The sequence below is a fragment of the Calypte anna genome, chromosome 3 (assembly GCF_003957555.1).
Source record: "Calypte anna isolate BGI_N300 chromosome 3, bCalAnn1_v1.p, whole genome shotgun sequence".
NCBI lineage: Eukaryota > Metazoa > Chordata > Aves > Apodiformes > Trochilidae > Calypte > Calypte anna.
This window is the reverse complement of record NC_044246.1, coordinates 79,357,678-79,376,688: the sequence shown is the minus strand read 5'-3', so window position 1 is coordinate 79,376,688 and position 19,011 is coordinate 79,357,678. Positions and strand designations below refer to the sequence as shown.

The window sequence follows — 19,011 nt, the reverse complement described above, 5'->3', positions numbered from 1 at the left end:
TTTACAAATATCTAAGGTGGTTTGATAGAAGGCACTACTACTTTTATCAGATATGCTTTGGATACATCTAGGCATGTAACAAGTCTTCTGTAGGACTGAGGTCTTTGCTTGTAATGATCTATAATTAAGTTTGGTGGCAAATTTTATTTTTTTTAAACAAATAAAGTTTATCAGTTCCCGGGGTTTTGATTAACCTCCATAATCAGTTCTAATTTATGGGACAATCTATTCACAGTTGCATCCTGAAATCTAAACCAAACTTTTCCACAAGGTTACAGAATATGTAACTGCCTCTCTGATGACATTAACTTAGTGGAGATAATCTGAGCAAATGCAATATTCTTCATTAGATGGTATTACACTTTAAAAAAAAAACACACAAAAAACCAAAACAAAACACCAAAGCCAGTGTTAGAAAGATTTAGATCCCAACACTAAAAAAAGTGACCTAGTTTATCAATTTCTAATTCATCTCCCCTTTTGAACTTGAAGAGCACTTAACTCATGTGATCTGCTCATTACATATCCTGTCTTATATGGGTTCTTGTTCACAGTTGCTGTTAAAAGTTTGACTGCAGGAGAAACAAGAGTTCACCCCATCCAGACTATGATACTGCCACATCTGCTGTACACATTGCTCTGCCAGATTTTTTGCACCTGTCCAGCCACACTGCAGAGAAATACATCTGCAAACACACAATGTCCAGCTCTTTTTAAGATTAATTGGCAGATATCCACTCTACAAGCCAATCAGAACAAGTCTATTGCAGTATTTAAAACAGTGAAAGAAGATCACTATTTTAAATGAAATGGATTTAGTTCATAGTACTCGGGTACATTAGGGCTGGTTTTGGCCCAAAGTGTTCTTGCACAACAGGAATGCAAGTTTACAGCCTTCAGAAAGTCCCTGCATTCCTCAAAAAGACTCATAAATAATATCTTTCAAGGAGACCTTAAGGAAAAAGAGGTTTTGGAAGTAAAGTAGTAGGTATGGGATTTTTGCATCCATGTAAAATGTTTTAAATTCAGTTTTGAAAATTTACTAGAATATCCACTAATTTCCAACACTTAAGTGCCATAAAAATGTATTGGCTTTTTAGAAAAAAAAATGCATATAAGGGAACACATACAGTAATTAGTCTAACATACCCAAATTGTCTTAATTTTAAAAATTTCAGACAAAACATTACATCACTGGTCTTCCTGCTTTCTAATTGCTGAGGTCAAATTCTAGCCTCAGTTATTCAATATGACCTTTGCCAATTACTTTCATTTGCCTGAATTTTGCATATAGCCTCCTGGAAAATAGATTATTATATTTTATAAAGGCATTTAGCTGGTCATATTTTTTCATCTTGACATTTTGTTTAATACCCATTTAGGAGGACTTTTCAAAACAGCCTGAGCCCAGGATCCACTAAAAATCTATTCTTGAAACTCACAGCCATCAGTCAAATGTATCACATGCACCACTTCAAACAATACTACACCTTGATTTTTAAACTAGATGCAAAAAACAATGACTTACTAGATGTTGCATGATGGTTTTGAAATGCATCCTCTCGTACATTCCCTTTCTCTCCCCAAATTATAATATCCGCGTATGCTAACACAGAGATTTTTATCCAAGTCTATTTTATCTTTATTTGTGCATATTTTACTCTAATCAGAATCCAGATACTCATTACTAAATCAGGGTTTTGATTATAAAATTGAAAAAAATGTAGAACTTATAGTAGCAGGAATTCATCGAGATGTATAATTGTACAAAAAGGATAAAATAAGAAAACAAATTATTGGGCACTACTGAAAGAAAACATTACTCATCCTTCTGCAATGTATAGGAAAATAAAGCAATATGGTGTGCAGTTTAAGGGAAGTGCTTTTAGGCATCTGGCCAATAGGAACATAGTTAAAGAATTTATTTTTCCAGACCCTCCTTCCTCTAAAGGGAATCTCCATCATCCTATGTTCATAGTAAGCAAACCTCAATACACAAACAGTTTGGTAAGTACTAGTAAATTAGACTATTTAATGCGTAGCTAGAAAGATAGACAATTCTGAAATTATATTTCCCCCCTTAGTTATCCTATTTTGCTCCTATTCTTTTTATCTCTTTCAGATCTATTTAATTTCCCCCCCCTCCTGACAGACATAAAAAAATTTTTTTACAAATTTTAATTCATTATTATTTTTACATTCTACTACTCTGTAGAAGGCTTCCTAAGGTGAAAAAACATTCCTTTAAAAATAATTCATGTCTGGAAGATTTTATGTGCCAGTGGGTATCTCCCATGCTATTCTTATTTTGCAACACTACAGGTACACAAAAAAATTCAAGAGCTACAAGAGTAGCACATTACTGCAGAGCTGCTATCTGTGAACACTGATTTTACAATTCCTTTTTTCAGTACAGGAATTTACCTTCTGCAGGATGGAAAGAAGAAAGTTGATTCTAAAGATTAATATGAATAGGCAGAGTTTGATAAAGACTTTAATATTTGCTCTGATATTACAGCCCTTATAATAAAAGAAAAGGAACCATAAGGTTAAGGTCCATTACACAAGGAACATTTTCCATGCAAGACTACTTAGTTTTCTGCTGGCAATGCCTACAAAATTTAGAACTAGGAATTCAGTGACTAGTAAAGTTTAAGTCAGTTGTGGTTTCTGTCAGTTAAAACTCCAGATTTTGCCATCTCATCTATAGATTATAAAGTCAAAAAAACCCAAACATATTTAGTCAAATAACTTATATCTTTTTAGAACTCTCACTACATTAGAGTTTTACTTTTGGTTCTGTAACTTTTATTCTGATTTATTTATGCTCTTGCCATAAATTGAAGTGTGTGGCTCAAACAGTTAAGAAAACTTAGTCCATATCATTTTGTAGATTTATTACATTTATATTATCTATTATTTCCCCACACAGATTTTTAACTGTAAGTGACTTACTCATGTGAGAATGAGCTGAATCCTACCATAGGCTAATAATAACCATGATGAGCTCATTTACAACAAAAACTATTTTTTATGTCAAAGCTTAGATAAAAATTTTCAAAAAAAGTTTTCCAAAGAGGTAATCAATAAAAACCTATTTTATAAAAGGTGGATTTCAGGCAATAAAGCTGACAGCTTTCTGCTTTTAAAAAAATGTCTGGTTTGAACAGTTTCCTTTCAGTAACAGTCAAGCATCTGCAGTTTTCGTGTCTCGCAATTATAGTAAAGTACTTTCCTTGAAAGCTGAAAGTACCAAATGTTAAACTTGTTGAACAGAATTTGCTTTGACAATATCTATATGTTACATTCTTATGAATAATCACTTCTTTGAGCTACAGAAGTACTATACACCCACGAGAGCTTTTCAAGATGAGATAGATCGATAGATATGTATCTAGTTTTAGAGGGAGCATTTTTTTCCACCAGCTTAGCCACATTTATCTTCACATACTTTTATAAATCTCTTCCTGATAGTTACACTAATGACACAATTTTTCCTCAGAGAACTCTGCGGTTATATGTTGTAAAGGTTTAATTTCTATCACAGTTCTCTCCTTTCTAAGGTCACTTTAAAAGACACATTTTATAACTTAGCTCAGTTTGTAATGATTCATTTTATGCATTACAAATCCTTCTTTAAATTTACAGAATTAATATATTGTCAAATACAGAAAACAGTTCACTGCTAAAATTATTTCTCTTATTGCAAAACAGATAATATTTTACTTACAAATTGCATCAGTAATTGAAAAATAAAGAAGCACTTAGGGGAGAAAAAGTCAGTTCTGTGTAATGCATTGGCTTGCTACCATTTGAAAGAAATTGATGGTAAATATTGCCTATATAGAACTGAATCACAACCTGGTATTTATACATTAAGTCAAATTTGCTGCACAAAACAAAGTAGTATAACTGTAATGAAAGAAATTATTTCCAAGTAGTTCACATCCCTCTTAAATCGGTCATGCTAAAAAAAGGAATTATTTCACCTATTTTTAACCATAAGCATTGGGTTTACTGGCAGTGAATGTATTCTTGACCACGGTATTTTTAGAAATCAGACATATACAACATAATGCAACAGTTTAAGGGTAATACTTAATTCTAATTTAATACTTAAATACTTTTCTACTTAAACCTTTTGTAGAGTATTTATGCGATGCTGCATTACGACAGTCATCCCAAATTAACAAAAAAAAAAAAAAAAAAAAAAAGAAGTTTGATATATGAATTTTCTGTACTAATAGCTTTACTAGAAAAGAAAGGGAATACATGTGCTTTAAATGCTGTTTTTACCAAAAGAAACACAGAGAATTGGGTACGAAGGATGGTGGCAGTTAATATAAATTCCTTCTATACCACACATACACACTTTCAGAAAAAGTATTTCTACTATATACCACTTTAAAATTTTCCCAATAAATGTTCCAGAAACTTGAAAGAAAACATCTTTAAATTGCAAGCAATGCAAAATGAAAAAAATACAAGTGGAAGTAACTCAGAGTTGCAAGAATTCAAACTTTCCTATGCACTAAATAAAGTATTTTTGAAACTGTTTTTTTTTCAGGCAGAATAGAATTTTTGGTGCTGTGGCCATAACTGCAATCCTATAAGATGATTTTAGGTCACTACAGCAACTATAGGGTGGCTACATGGCAGGAGCTGCAAGCCAGTGCTACTAAAACAAGCTCCTCTTCTGTCATGTGGAAGTAAAGAATCCACAAGTTAAGTGAAATATTAAATGCACTTCTTTTTCTGAAGAATCAGGATCTAGAACACCCCATAGGTTATTTTTATGAATTCCTGGATATTCTGTTGACTTTCACTGTAGATACGTATCCGTGCATTTTGCTCCTGGCACATCATAAACTGAGGAAAATAATGACCCTGAATGGATGTTTTCATCCAAGAAAAGTTTGTTGCATATTTTTCCAGACCACTTGCAATTTCTTTATATTAAAAAATTAACGAATTTCCTCTGTTAAGCTCATTACTTCCACTTCACAGAAAAGAATGTGTCTAATTAGACAAGTAAAATAAATGAGGATACTGTTGCCTTCACTGTCACTTGTACCTCTGGGAATTGTAAACACTCTGAAAGAGGATTTGATCAGAAACTCAAAACAGACTCCTTGCTGTGAGCTGGATTTCAATTTTTAAATCCATATGAATTATTTCTGGGGAGTCATACTTTTTGTATCTCACACTGCAACAAACTGCTTATAGGTAGAATAACTGCTTATGGAATATTCTCTGAAATTTCCAAGAGGGAGAAGTGAAACAAACTTCCATAGCTTCAATATTTTATTGCTGACAACAGACACCAAGTGACATATTTATCTGTATTAGATTTCAGAGAGAGTCTCATCAGTATCCACTTACATAACTTTTAAATACAGAAGACTGCTATGGACTCAAGGGCATTTTGTTTTTTACTTATTTTACATGTCTTTTGAGCTTCATTAGTTGCATTGCTTAAGACAACACCATCTATCTTAGTAGTGGCTCCCTGAGGCCATTCAGTTGTCATTCATACACTGCTTTGAAAATTACATTCAAATTTCCTTTTGGCTAGATTCTCAAATGAGCAAATGGGCAAACCAGACCAATGCAAGACTGATATTGTTTGTTAATTTTTTTTTTTTTTATCAAGTTTACATTCACAGCAACATCACTATCTTGAGGCTTTTGAGATTAGAGCCTTGGTCCAATGACTTGGTGGTAGAACTGAACGAGAAAAAAAAAAATCAGCACTATATTCCTAAGGTATTTACAAAAGAAAAAAAAAAATACCACCACCCCATAAAAAACCCAAACCAAAATAAAACCCCAACCCCCTCCCCAAAAAAAAACCCCAAAGAAAAAACAAAAACAACTAACACAATCCCTTCTGTTTGTGTTAAATGGCTCATTCTTCCCACAATAACAGGCAAAAGAATAAAAAATAATTTTCTTTTCTTTCATCTCATCCTATGTTTTGCACAAGAAGGCCATGACTTACCATGAAACTGTTACACAACTTAAATCCAACCTGTTGGAGTCTAGAGCTATAACTGACATAAAGTCATAATAACACCCTGACAGAAGTTACATTCTTCCCAGTAAATTTTAAAGTTGCATTCTTTAGGGAATGAGGTGCAACAGCTACCATAATTCTTCTCCATAAACTAAATGGCACATGACAGATATGCTAGAGAAGATGTAACAGGATATTTATATTGCTAGAAAGTGCCACTGCCTTAAATAAACTGAAACAATGCTCTTTGGTGAGCAGAGTCTTTTGATATTTAATGATAATCCACTAAGTGATCACTTCCCATCTTTTCACTTCAAGTACTAGAAATTCTATTATTTTTTCCAAGGCAATTATTGCTACATCATATGTAAAACAATCTAAGGTCTTTCCTACAAATCATGTGTGTTATATATACCCCAAATCAGGTGTATATATATATATGTACCCAAAATTCTTCAAAGTTATTTATTCTGTAGAGTAGTAAACAACCTTACAGCACCTTCACTACAAATTAAGTTATTCTATAGGATATTCCAAGTTTACTTTGCATTTTCTTGAAGTGACAATTATGAATATTTGCACCAGTACCCATACGTACTAAAACCATTCCCTAAGCCCCACAGACACTTAGAATTACTTCCCAGGCCCCTGAGTATCTGAAGATGCTTTCTTTGTCTAGTTACTTAGCATTACTAACAAATCTGTGCAGTCAATGATCCTGCAAACTGTTGCACAAACATTAACATCAGTGAATAATCCAAAAGCTGAAGTACCCGCATAAATTATTCATATGTGGAAATATTTGCAGATCACAAGTCATTTTTCCACATAAATGAGCAACAAACATTTGCTAAGCTTTTAAAGTGAGAATTATCCTCCTTCTAATTACACCCTACACTTTTTAATGACAAAGCTAGAAATATCCTACTGATACAATCAGATTTTACACTTTTAGATCATCACTTATCACCTACCATTCTAATTACTTATTTAATCATTTTACAAAAACTTTTACAAAACACCTCCTGGTTAATTTCAGCATGCCAGAAGTGACTGGAGGTATTTGCCACGATGAACCTTAATAGCCAGTGAGTAGTATTTTTATTTTTACAGCTGTTTAGGCAGCTGAAAGTTCATTGCAAAGACAGCTTTGTCAATCTAAGCATCTGGCACAGTAAAATCCTCACAGAAATACCTCACTAACACAGACTAATGAAATTCAAAGGGAATGCAATTTCAACTGCTGTTATTAAACATTTTAAAGCAGCCTATTTCCCATTTTAAACCAAAGCGTTTTCCTTTGAGGACAGCCCAGAGAGGACGATGCTGTCACTCTGACCATCACCAAACACCCAAACACTTTTCTCCACTGCAAACCCACACCTTGGCCAGGCAGCAGCAAGTATGTAGGAAACACCTCCATGAAACACCCACAAAAAAAAACAGCCATGAAAGTCTGGGGTTTGCCCAGTATTTTTTAACATTATCATCTTTACATAACGGACTTGGAGCAGGGAAGGAATACTAGATCATTTGAAACAGATGTATAAGTGTATTTATATAAGTATTTTTATAGTGTATTTTTTAAGCCCAGCTCCCATTTTACTTTCGTGTTTAATTTATAGGATGCTGACTTATTCAAAGGCACAGCCAGAGCACTACAGAACAATGTTTCAACTCATACTAAATAACCTCTAATATAATAGTAAAAGTAACTTTTAGAAAAGCTGACTGGTAGTATAGAGAGGTAAACTTTGTTCTACAGAAAAAAAAATGAAAAAAAAAAAAACTGACTAAAGAGAAATTTAATTAAATTTTACAGAAAGTATAAAGGTTTACACAGAAAAATATTCAGAAACAATGAATGAACCGTAATGAAGACTGAGCTTTTGGGTACAGGTGACTTAAAAGAATTAATATTTACAAATTTACCAGACTTAAAAATTTACCAAATTAAGCCCAGCTTTTAAAAATAATTAGCTTTTCTTTTTTCCTAGAGATATTTATATTTTTATAGCTTCATTACTTTTGCATTACATTTCCTAAACTACTCTTCACATATACAGGCTACGTTGCTATTGCATTGTAAAGAAAAATTGGTACTACTTGCCAACAAAACAAAACAACCCCAAAAATCCCACAAAAAAATCCAAACCAAAAGCCTTAAGAAAATAAAGTTTTTTCAGCTATAAAAAATCGATTTAGCTCTCTTACATACAACCAAGAAATGTGCTGCATATCACTGTCGTTTTTAAACGTTTGTTAAAACAACTATCATTACATCTTTTCATTTAAAAACAGGTCCAAAAATTAAGACCAGGAATACGTTTCAGGGGCTACAAAATCATAGTTTAATTTTATCCCAGAATTAACAGTCTAAAATTATTGCCCTGATTTTGAAGTGTCAATTTAAAAAAAAAATATGTGTGAGACCTGTGAACTATCCAGCAACATTAAAGTACAGAAATGCAGTTACTTAACATAAATACTTTTACACAAGAGAAACATAATGGTAAAGGCTAACTGTATATTCCAGTATTCCCGTTGAAGATTTCATTGGATTAAGTCCAAGTATTTAACATGACCTATGTTTTAGAACTGACTGAATACATTTCATGCCTAAAATTATTATGTGAACTTTACTTTCACAGTAAATCAATTATGAAATTTTCATTTTCACTACACTAATGAACTTTCAGCTTCAAGATAAAACTAAGTAATGTAATGTAGTGTAATCCCCCTTCCACCAGCACTGTTATTAACTGTATAGCAAATTTCTTAATGAAGAAATAAAGAAAAAGTACATCTACACAGTTATATTAGTTATCTTGAAGCACCTCACATAACTTTCTTCTTTTCAGTTAGTACTCAATATGCAGATGCCATGAACAAACTGCAAAAATATGCTAGTGATAATACTATAAAAAGGAAATTACAACCCAGTTCAAGCTGAGATTTTCTTTACTTCCTACAACTGTCAAACAGTAAAAATCAAAACCTTTCTCTCGTATTTGTTAAGGAAGTTCTCTCTCATTTTATTCAGGAAGTACAATTTTTATTGAAATTAATCTATCAAGATATGCTGCATTCTACAGAACTGGTGATCACTAACAAACGGCATTCAAAATCAAAATATAAAATAGAACTACAGTACAAATGGAGATTGTTTTACTAATTGCAAGGTCTGATTCTGCAAGTCTAATTAGTAAACAATTCTAACAACCTTCCCCTAGAAAAAATAAATGATCTACAGCCATTACATTAAAGCAGCATTGTTTCAGAATTGAAGGTCTCTATGTCAATTTATTTTTTTAATATTTAACATTTTGGAAGTACATTTGGCTTCTTGTTTTGCCTGGTATCCAGCACTGCAATTATACTGTAGAATAACCCCCTAGCCACATGCAGTCACAGAGGTCATGACATATGACAGACAAGAGGAAACACAGAGAGAAGCCAAAAAGCAGAATTCTGTGGAAGCCTGAGATTTTTTTAAGGTCCATTTCCTTTGCTGGTGGCAAAACCCACTGCTGTTCAGGTCAGATTTCCTGACACATAAAAGTTATTATGAATGCCAGAAGTCAGGGATTAGGTGCACTGAGATGGATGTGTTCTTCCAGCTGTGCACTAACAAAACCAAAACACATTTTTATATAGCAGTTATCCAGTCAGGGAAATTCCTGCTCTCACCAGCCCACGCATCTGATTTTCTCCCAATAAATGAGACCACCAGACCACACTCGGATGAAATACTTTTCTCTCCTGAGCTTCTGAGAAAGAGTAAGGCCACAGGTCTCCTGACAAGGTCTCAGGAGGCCAGGCTCTGCCTTCGCAGAACACCTGGAGCTTCCAGCTTAAATCAATCCTCTTTGACTCTACTGCACTGTACCATGGGGATGCTGCAAGTCGCTGGGTTTTCTTATCCCCACTCTTTCTGTGTGACAGGTGATCTTAAAACTCTTCCATTTCCAAGCTAAAATTCATTCATGTATTATTTTTTGCCTAGCATTAATTCAGTAAAAAAGGTCCTTTTCTGGTGGTTACTTTTGCTCATGTCCCCAGTAAATTTACAAACAGGACTTACATTCCTGTAGCTGTCATTTTGATAGCAGAAGCAGGCAGGCACTTTTAAGCAATTTTCTCACAACAGGCTCTCCCCAACATCTCCCAATTGCAGCTCCTCACTCACATCATCTAGTTTCATTTTTTCTTATTACTAGTTGACCACACTTACACAATATTCCACAAGATGTTAACACTTATCTCCTACAATTTAAGACATGCTTACTATTTCTACTATACGGCCTCTCTAAATGCACTTGTCTTTTTAACCACGATGCTGGTCATACCTTCTGTTCAGCTTTGTAACTGATATACAACTCTTCCTTTTTTTCTCAATAAGCTATATCCTTATTAAAAAAAAAATAAATTATTAGTGCCTAGCTATGTAAGCTTGCACTTTACCCAACTATGCTGAACTCTGTTTCTGCATGTGAAGACCCTCCAGGTTCATTTTAAAATTCTAATTTTTACTATATCAACAGCAGACTCATTTTACAATTAACAACATTTTTTGTAACTAAGAAACTAGAGAGTTCTAAGATAAAACCAAGTCTTAATAAATATTACTAGAAGCCTCTTACAACTTGGTAGCATTTTTGAGAGCCCAGTATACCATCATCTCCTCATCATATTCCTGGCAGTTCTTATATTGTCAAGGTTTTGTAATGTCAGGATCTAATCTGTCAGGTTAACCTGGCAAAACATACACTTACAAGGCTAGCAAATTCAGCAACAAAGTTTAAGAAAACATCATCTAGACAAAAACTTCTGTAGGAATAATTGACTGAATGAGTACTTTAAGCAAGTATTTGATTACAAGAGAAATTTACAGCACAAGACTGTTGAAAAAATACCACAAACCAGCGGATACAGAAATTGCTACGGCACTTTGCTCATTGTATTTGGTTTTGTATTTATTTTTTGTATCTGTATTTGTATATATTAACTGAATTTTTCACGTTGTCAGCCAGTAAAAATACAATAAACCAATTCTGCTGCAAACTAGAAGAAAGAATGTTTCAGACACTGCAGGCATGGGAATATATCACTGATTAAGCTTTAAGTGCTTGACATTGTGCTTTGTGTTGATCAACACAAGATACACACTCTCAAATGTCTTCTTTTGTGGATAGTTTGGAAAAAAAAAAAAAAAAAAAAAAAAGCCACAGAAAAAAAGCTCACATGTAATGCATTATTTTCATGGTTTGTATCTGCTATGAATTCAGGGACGCTCCAGAAATTACGGGGTTTGTTGGCTGCATAGTTTCCTATTCATCACAAAATCAATATTATTTTGAATGCTTTACAGAAATAGTGGTTTGAGCAGCTGTGTCTGAAGAGTATATAATTTCTCGAGATATCTCTACTTATTTTAGTGGTCACCACAAATTACAGAGGGAAAGAAAAGCTTAGCTTTTAGTGGTTAATAAACAACTGCAGCCTAGAAGACGCTCGGACCATACAAAGACAGGGCTGAGCTTTACAGCAGCACGGTCACCAAAGCACTCTGAAACTCAAGTTGATGCTTTACAGTTGTAGGCAAAAAAACAGTTGCTATTAGTCAAACATCTTTTGAAGTCTTTGTTCCTTATTTCACATAATTTTTCTAAATTACTATCATTTCCACCTTGAAGCAGCTGTTTTCAAGGCTTTTTGTACTGCTTTATTTCCTCCTAAACTGGGAATATGAAATATGTATTTGAATTTCTAAGCTCTATTTAATCAGTGTTTAGATACTCTTCTCCGGGCTGTTACTTGTCATGTTAAGTTTGTTAGTTTATTTAAAAAACACAAAGCTATTAACACAGGGATTTTTTTCTCCTTTGCTCTGGGATTTCCCTTTGGGATGGGTCACTTCAGCAGGTAATAAGGGGTTTTAATTATGTGAACTGCAGTATTTTGCTATGGTAATGGACAAATAATAAATCTAAAGCACACTAGAAAAAACCTATAAGATGTTTAAAATTAAAAAGTAAATAGTTTTGGGGTGAAGAGACAGTTTTAACTAAGTTTCTTAAAAAAAAATTCAACTGATAAGAAAAGTAAATCAAAATTTTAACACTGTTCCTAAAAACTTTTAAAAAACTGTGGTGGTTTTGAGTGAAGTTTGCAAGACAGCTGCATTTTACCTTGCAGACAGACTTCTAACACTGCAAAGCAGCTGAGCAGCTTTAAATGGATAAATGTTCTAATCTGCATTGACAGAGTAGAAGCTGGATGTCTGATGCCATTTATGTTCTTGCAAGTATCTTTAATTCTCAGTTGCTGTAAGAAATCCTCAAGGGGTGATTTAGTCTAAAATGAAATGTACTGCCCTCTGAAGATGTTTACTCTTACTCGCTAGGAAGGAGAGCTGGAGTGAATGGATTAGATCTGTAATGTCTTAATTAATCCTACCAGAGTAGTAATGAAGAAAAATTCAAATCCATGCCATCTCACTGCAATGTCTGTCATTACACAGATAGCTGTAGAGATGAGACAAACCTTTACAGTTAAACAGGATTTTTGTGGAAGCTATTTAATAGCAAACTGGACCAGTATAAAATCTATAGAAAGACACTGTCTTCAACCTGCTAAGTGACATACCTAATAAGTTCCAGTCCAGAAAAAAAAAAAGTCGTAAGTACAAACAGAAGAACAAACCAGATCAGGAGTTAAACCAGAGGTTTAAACCAGAGGTCCTGGATTCTGGAAGCTCAGCTTCAAAAAGGTCTCAGGTAATATTAGACACCATCTCCAGAGCATCATGCATGTCTGACATGCCTGCATGTTGCCTTCGTTATGGTTATGCCATTACCAAAAGCTCTGCTTCCCTGCATTCAAAGACCTGTTCCTATTTTAGCAGCACTCTCCCTGTCCCACACCTTATCCTGCAAGGAACCCACAGCCCAAGTGCTCTGCAGCCTGAATCTGAGAAGGACTCTGGATAAGATCACTGAATGGCACAGCATTAACTCACAGACACCTTTGTTCAAGGGTGCTTGGTAGTGGCCAGGCCAGCAGGAACCTGAGGTTTGGAGCCTAATCCCCACATAGGGTAGCTGCAACTACTCTGCAATAAACAAGTAAAAAGTGAACAAACAAGAAACACCCCCATGTTCACTACAGAAAGACTAATTTTTGCAGTACTCACATGAATACAGAACTGCCCTAATACCAAGATGCAGACTAGGGCAAAATTGTAAAGATGAGCACTCTCCTTGTGGCACCCCAAAAGCTGCAATGCCACCAAACAAAAAAGAAGGGAGCACAACCGTGACACTTCTGCTCCATGGCCAGGGTGTCCAACTGGGGGCTTGTAGCTCCCAAATTCCTGTGCCTCCTCCTCATGCAAAGATTTTATCCAACAGCTGTGAATGCAAAACAGAGAAACCACCCAGGGACGAAATTCAAATTTTAAATCAAAAACATTTGTAAGGAATTCCACCTGGAAAGACAGAACTACTCCCAGAGAAGCCATCTGGTAACACTCCAAAAAGATTTGACCCTGGCATTTTCTGACAGAACAACATTTTTGTCAAAAAAATCCACAGCCGGTCCTAACATAGAGGTATTTTATCTTATTTCTTAAAGGATGAAAGGCTTACGTGTAATTAGCCTCCTGCCTGACTGGAATAATAACTATGCAGGGACTAAATAGTTGCATCCCCAAGAGTGGAACTGGACAATCATCCCTCCTCCCAGGTCCTCAGCAACTTTCATCTGCCCTCTTCTTTTCCTATCAGTATTGCCATGGATCTAGCTGTGATTTACAGACACATTCAAACGTGAGACTCTGCACATCTTTTACAGCTCATCTTAAAGCAAAATATTGAAAGTATGTTCAGCAGAGAGACAGACACACTGTATTTCTACTCGATGATTTCACACATGAAGCACAATGCTTGTTTCTCCCGAGTAACACCAGTCAATGCTAGCCACCCAAGGGGCCTGCCAGGATTTAATTACAGAAATTTGGGCTTGCAGATAACTTCTTTCTGTGACAATGCTGAACAGCATAAGTTTGACTATATTCAGAGCAGCAGCCAATGTTAAAATACTTTAGGATTCATCCACCTCAGCTGTCCAACAAAAGCATGGAGCCTTCACATCATAATGGATTAAAGGAGTGGGGTTTTCTGCTGGGTTTTTTTTTTTTTTTCCCCTTAAGTTTTTGCAGAAACACCATGTGAGTTGTCTTTGGACTCATAAACCCAAAAGCTGTTTCTTGTATGCTTTTTGGATTTCACTCTTACCAGTATTTCTGCTTCCCTGATGGAACATTTTAGGTCTGAGGTTTTATGATTCAAGGCAATTATATTAGAAAAATTGAATGTTAAAACAATTCATTTACACATGTTTATATTGCCCTGAAGATTTTATACACTGAGATCAGATCATATGAAGCACGTGGAACTAAACTTGTGTTTCAGTTTCAGCTAACAGATGATTCACAGTCAGCAAATTGGTTCAAAATAAGATAACCACTTCATTTTACAGTTTGTGTATTTTTTACAATTATAATTTTTTTTTGCATTTATTACATTTTTGGCAAAAGTACAAATGTAGTGTGATGAAGTTTCAATTGTATTACTCTAAACTGTTCTTGGCTGTAAAATCTACATTGTACAAACAAAAATCAAGTTAATTGTAAAAAAAATTTTTAAAATAGATTTAAAGATAAAGATAGTTCAGCATACAATACCATAATTAACACAAAAATTTATATATGGAAAACTTAGGTGTCAAGTTTACAATGTGCTGATCAGTAAGGTTTTTCTAAATAAAAAAATTATGGGCTTTTTCTGAACAGCTGATAAAAACATGTTCAACATTTTTCTTTATGATTAAACCTAATCATCTGTTAAAAAGCAATAAATTATAAACAGATCAATTTAGTGCAGAAAGAATGTATTTAAAATTAGTCCTATATTTAAGTTCTATACTTATGTTTAATAATCTACTGTAAAATCTCATGCTATGAAATAGGTATAAGAATGGTATTCAGATTCTAAAGCTGTAGTGCTACTACAAATCAGAACACATGGAAACAATTAGCTTAAAGTGCAATCATCTTATGCTGTGTTTATAGAAAATGAAGGCAAATGAAGCTTTAAAAATACTTATTTGAAATGGTGATACTTTGAAAATCTGCTTGTTGTGTACATAAAAAATATTAGAAGTAGTTAATTATCTTTTAGAGTCAAGCTATTCAAAGAAATATATTATCTGAAGTAATAATAAAACCAAACATTTTTCTGACAATATTATTATTACAATATATGTCATGTTTGATACTAAGATTGACACCTTAAATTCTTTCATTCTTACTTCTGCTAATTACCACTCTAAATTCTATGTAAACAAAAGGGCTGGCTCAAAACTGTCAAAAAAGGTTGATATTTCATAGAGATTTACAACTCCAGTCCTGTGAGCTGTGAAATGCTTTCCATGTTTAATTAAACTCTCACACCTCAGTGAGAGATTACAGCAATAAACAAAGGGTTAGGCCTGGATCTATTAATTTTTTTGTGTGTGTGAAAGAAACAGTGCAAAACACGTTATGTCTCATCTTATTTCACTGATCAAACATGTTACAGCACACTAAACTGTGGATTTAATGCATCAATTAAACAACTCTCCAGTTCAGTTTTTGTGTTCTTCGGCAGGACCCCAGTTCAGCTCCATGGGTATTCTGATGATACAAAAAGACAGGCATCCACACTGTCAAATATTGTGTCAAATTCTGTGATATCTGGTCAAAAACTGTAAAAGCTAAGACAACTGACTATGCTATACCTGTTGTAGGTAACCCTGTTCTGGCAAGGGGGTGGACTAGAAGATCTTTCAAGGTCCCTTCCAACCCTTAACGTTCTGTGATTTATGCTTACATGCTTACACTAAATTGATTGGAATAGAGCAACTGCTTGTCTCAATGCAAGCCCCCAAGAAAAGCAATGGTAGCCTGTTCCATTCATCACAGGTTCTCTTCAGTAAAATCAATCTTTTGTACTCTTTCCTATAAGTATTTCTGAATTCAAGTGGCAAACAGCTTCTACAAATTCTTTAGGCAAACAACTTCCTGACCCAAAAGTCCTACCTTCCTGGGGACACATTTCAAGAACTGTGGGGAACTCTCTGAGGGGACAGACTTCTGGAGGGGGAGTGAGCACCCTCCAACCTTTGCCAGCACAATTCAGTCCCTGAAGTTACAAAAGAAGCACTGCAACCCCATCTCACAGTTTTAAAACACCTAAAACCAGTTTTTGTTATTTAGAAGCCACTGAATAAATCTGTGTGACTGTATTACCCAGAGGGAAATGGTAACGACCACAGCTGAAAATTACCTAAAAGAATTACAAAATGTGTTTTGGAGAGCCATAAAGAACATACAGAACTACATACAAAGAGTACACAACTACCATGATCCCTGGTCATCCCAATGGTTTCTTATAATACTGACGTGATATCTTGATTTTTCATTCAGTGCAATAAATCAAAACATGCTGGTAGTTGTCATTACAGAGCATGTCTTAAATCAAGACAGCCACTGAGGAATAGCTGAAAACTGTCCAGCCAAAAAACTGCAAAGCATTAGAACTAAAACCTTCCACACGCCAAAAAGCACTACAGTGTAAAAAGAAAGTATAAAAATACTTAGACAGTACTGAAATGTTCAACAGTTCATACTACAGCAACACACTCAATTATCAGCATGCTTATTTGCATGGGAGGATCTGGAACTGACCTGGTTTATAATGAAGATCAAAACTTTTCCCACTTCCCTAGTGTTAGATGCTGGCTCCAGCACTTCCCCATGTTATGGCATCACTCAGTGCCCAGCTGAAATGAGTCCCTCTTGGATTACTCTGGCCTCACCAGTTTAAAACAAAGAACCAACTCTTGCATCTGAAAATCTTAATTATCACCTCTCTTGCTGCAAGTATTTAGCACTCCTGAGCTGAAAAGAAAATTCCTTTCCTTAAGATTCAAGGGTGAAGACTTGCAGGAGAAACATGAGTAATGGGTCACTCACCATTTCCCAGATACAGACTTGAAACCATCAGCGGTTCCAACTGGCTTGGATGTTCTGCTCTGCTAAGCCTGCATCAGCTTTTCCAGCAAACTGAGTAGAAGCTAAAGTACATGATCAAATCAGCATTCCCAGAGCAAATTACTGCTAACACCTTTAAAAATTCAGATACAAAAAAATCACTCTTAAGTCTATTGAATTATGCTATTGAATATTTGTAAAATTTGTCACGCATGTAGCAATCTGAATCTTATAAAGTTGAGCAAAAACCTAAGAACAGCTTTTACAGTTTTTAATAAAGTATGTCTGAATCTTATTCTCCAGGAATTGTTCCTCAATGGAGAAAAAAAAATTGCAAGTCCAGAAAAGTAACATTATTATCCATAACAAAATACTTGTGAAAATTCCTGACAGACATAAGAGAACACCTCTCAACAATAGAATTTATTTTCCTGATAAGATCTCTTCCATTTTTAGATATAATCTGAGAATATTTTTCAGTATGTAATCCCTCAATATACACAATTATCATGGCTAGTAAACCAAGGGGAAAGCCAGTATGATACCATGGCTTAAACATACTTTATTAAAATTTTGTTGCACTTCATATGATTGTCCCCCAGAATTAACATCATCTGGTTTTTTCAGGGTTATCATCTTGATTGTGTTCCCTTCTTTTACCCTTATGAATTCAGAGCTCTAAAAAAATCCTCCTTAGTTCCCCTCAGTTCTCCTTTTGGACTCCATTCCCAATTCCAATACCATTTCTCTCCAGTAACATTAGTAAGATAATAATTACACACAGATTCAGATTTCTAAGTCACTGTTTCAGAATTAATGGAAATTCAGGTTTTTGGCAAATGTACCAGACTGATCAAGTTCATGTTGTTACTTTATATTTACTGTATTTAAAGATTTCAAGCAATAGCTTCTTACTTTCACTTGGTAAAGTGTTAATTTGTCTACTGCATCACACTGGATTAGTCAGATTTTTGACAGACCTGTTTCAACTACTTGAAAAAGTTTGCAAAAACTTTTAATCACCATATTTCTCAGCTGCATTGTTTAAAACACTACTGCTTAAATTTCACTAATGAATTCAAACCTGTCATTCATTGAGTGAGTAATATTTGAAAGTGTACTGTATCCCTTCTGTGAGAATAATTTAAGGATGGGAGTTGAAAAATTTGTTTCATACCAACTGAACTTCCCACTGAATACTTGCTATTATATGGTAAGGGGCTGTTTTTGTAGGCATCTTCAGAAAATGAATTTATCTTTCTTCTTTAAAGACACCCAAACAAGGCAGTGAGCTGTAATCATGTAGAACTACAGCTTCTAGATCTTGCTTTTGTATCTTCTTTGTATCTTGCTAGATGATGCAAGATATAATTTGGCTGAAGGCACTATTGTAAATGAAATATCATAGATTAAGCCATTTTCATTGCATTTGGTGCCATAAATACCAATTCATATACTAGTGATATTGGAGCCTTTTCCTGAGGCTTGAAACTGTGAGTCCTTATTTTATAGCAACCTAGATGTACATAGATGTATTCAAGTATGTATATATATTCAAAGGTATACATATTAAAAGGGTAGCTACTCACTCTGCTTTATTTGCATTTTATTAATAGGTTTCTTATGTTACAGCTCATGTCATACCACTATAAATTACTGCCCTTGGTGCCTCTACATTTTAATGCTAATCTCCTCCACACCTGGCCTCCAGAGATAAGAATTTAATGTCAGTTCCAAATGCCTTCTTTACCTTATTAAAAATATGAGAGTACCCTAAATATACAACTGTCCTTTGAAAGAGCCCAATAGTCTGCTTTTATTCAGCAATTAATGTCTACTTTGAATAGAAATTATTTGACTAAATAAACAAGTCTGAGTGTAACCGAGTGTTAATTACAAA

General features: G+C 34.5%; 1 protein-coding gene across 2 annotated transcripts in view; it reads right to left on the bottom strand.

Moving 5' to 3' along the window:
• The window catches only part of BCKDHB (branched chain keto acid dehydrogenase E1 subunit beta), a 109,194-nt gene that overhangs the window by 7,439 nt on the left and 82,744 nt on the right, over positions 1–19,011 (bottom strand). The window lies entirely within an intron of this gene.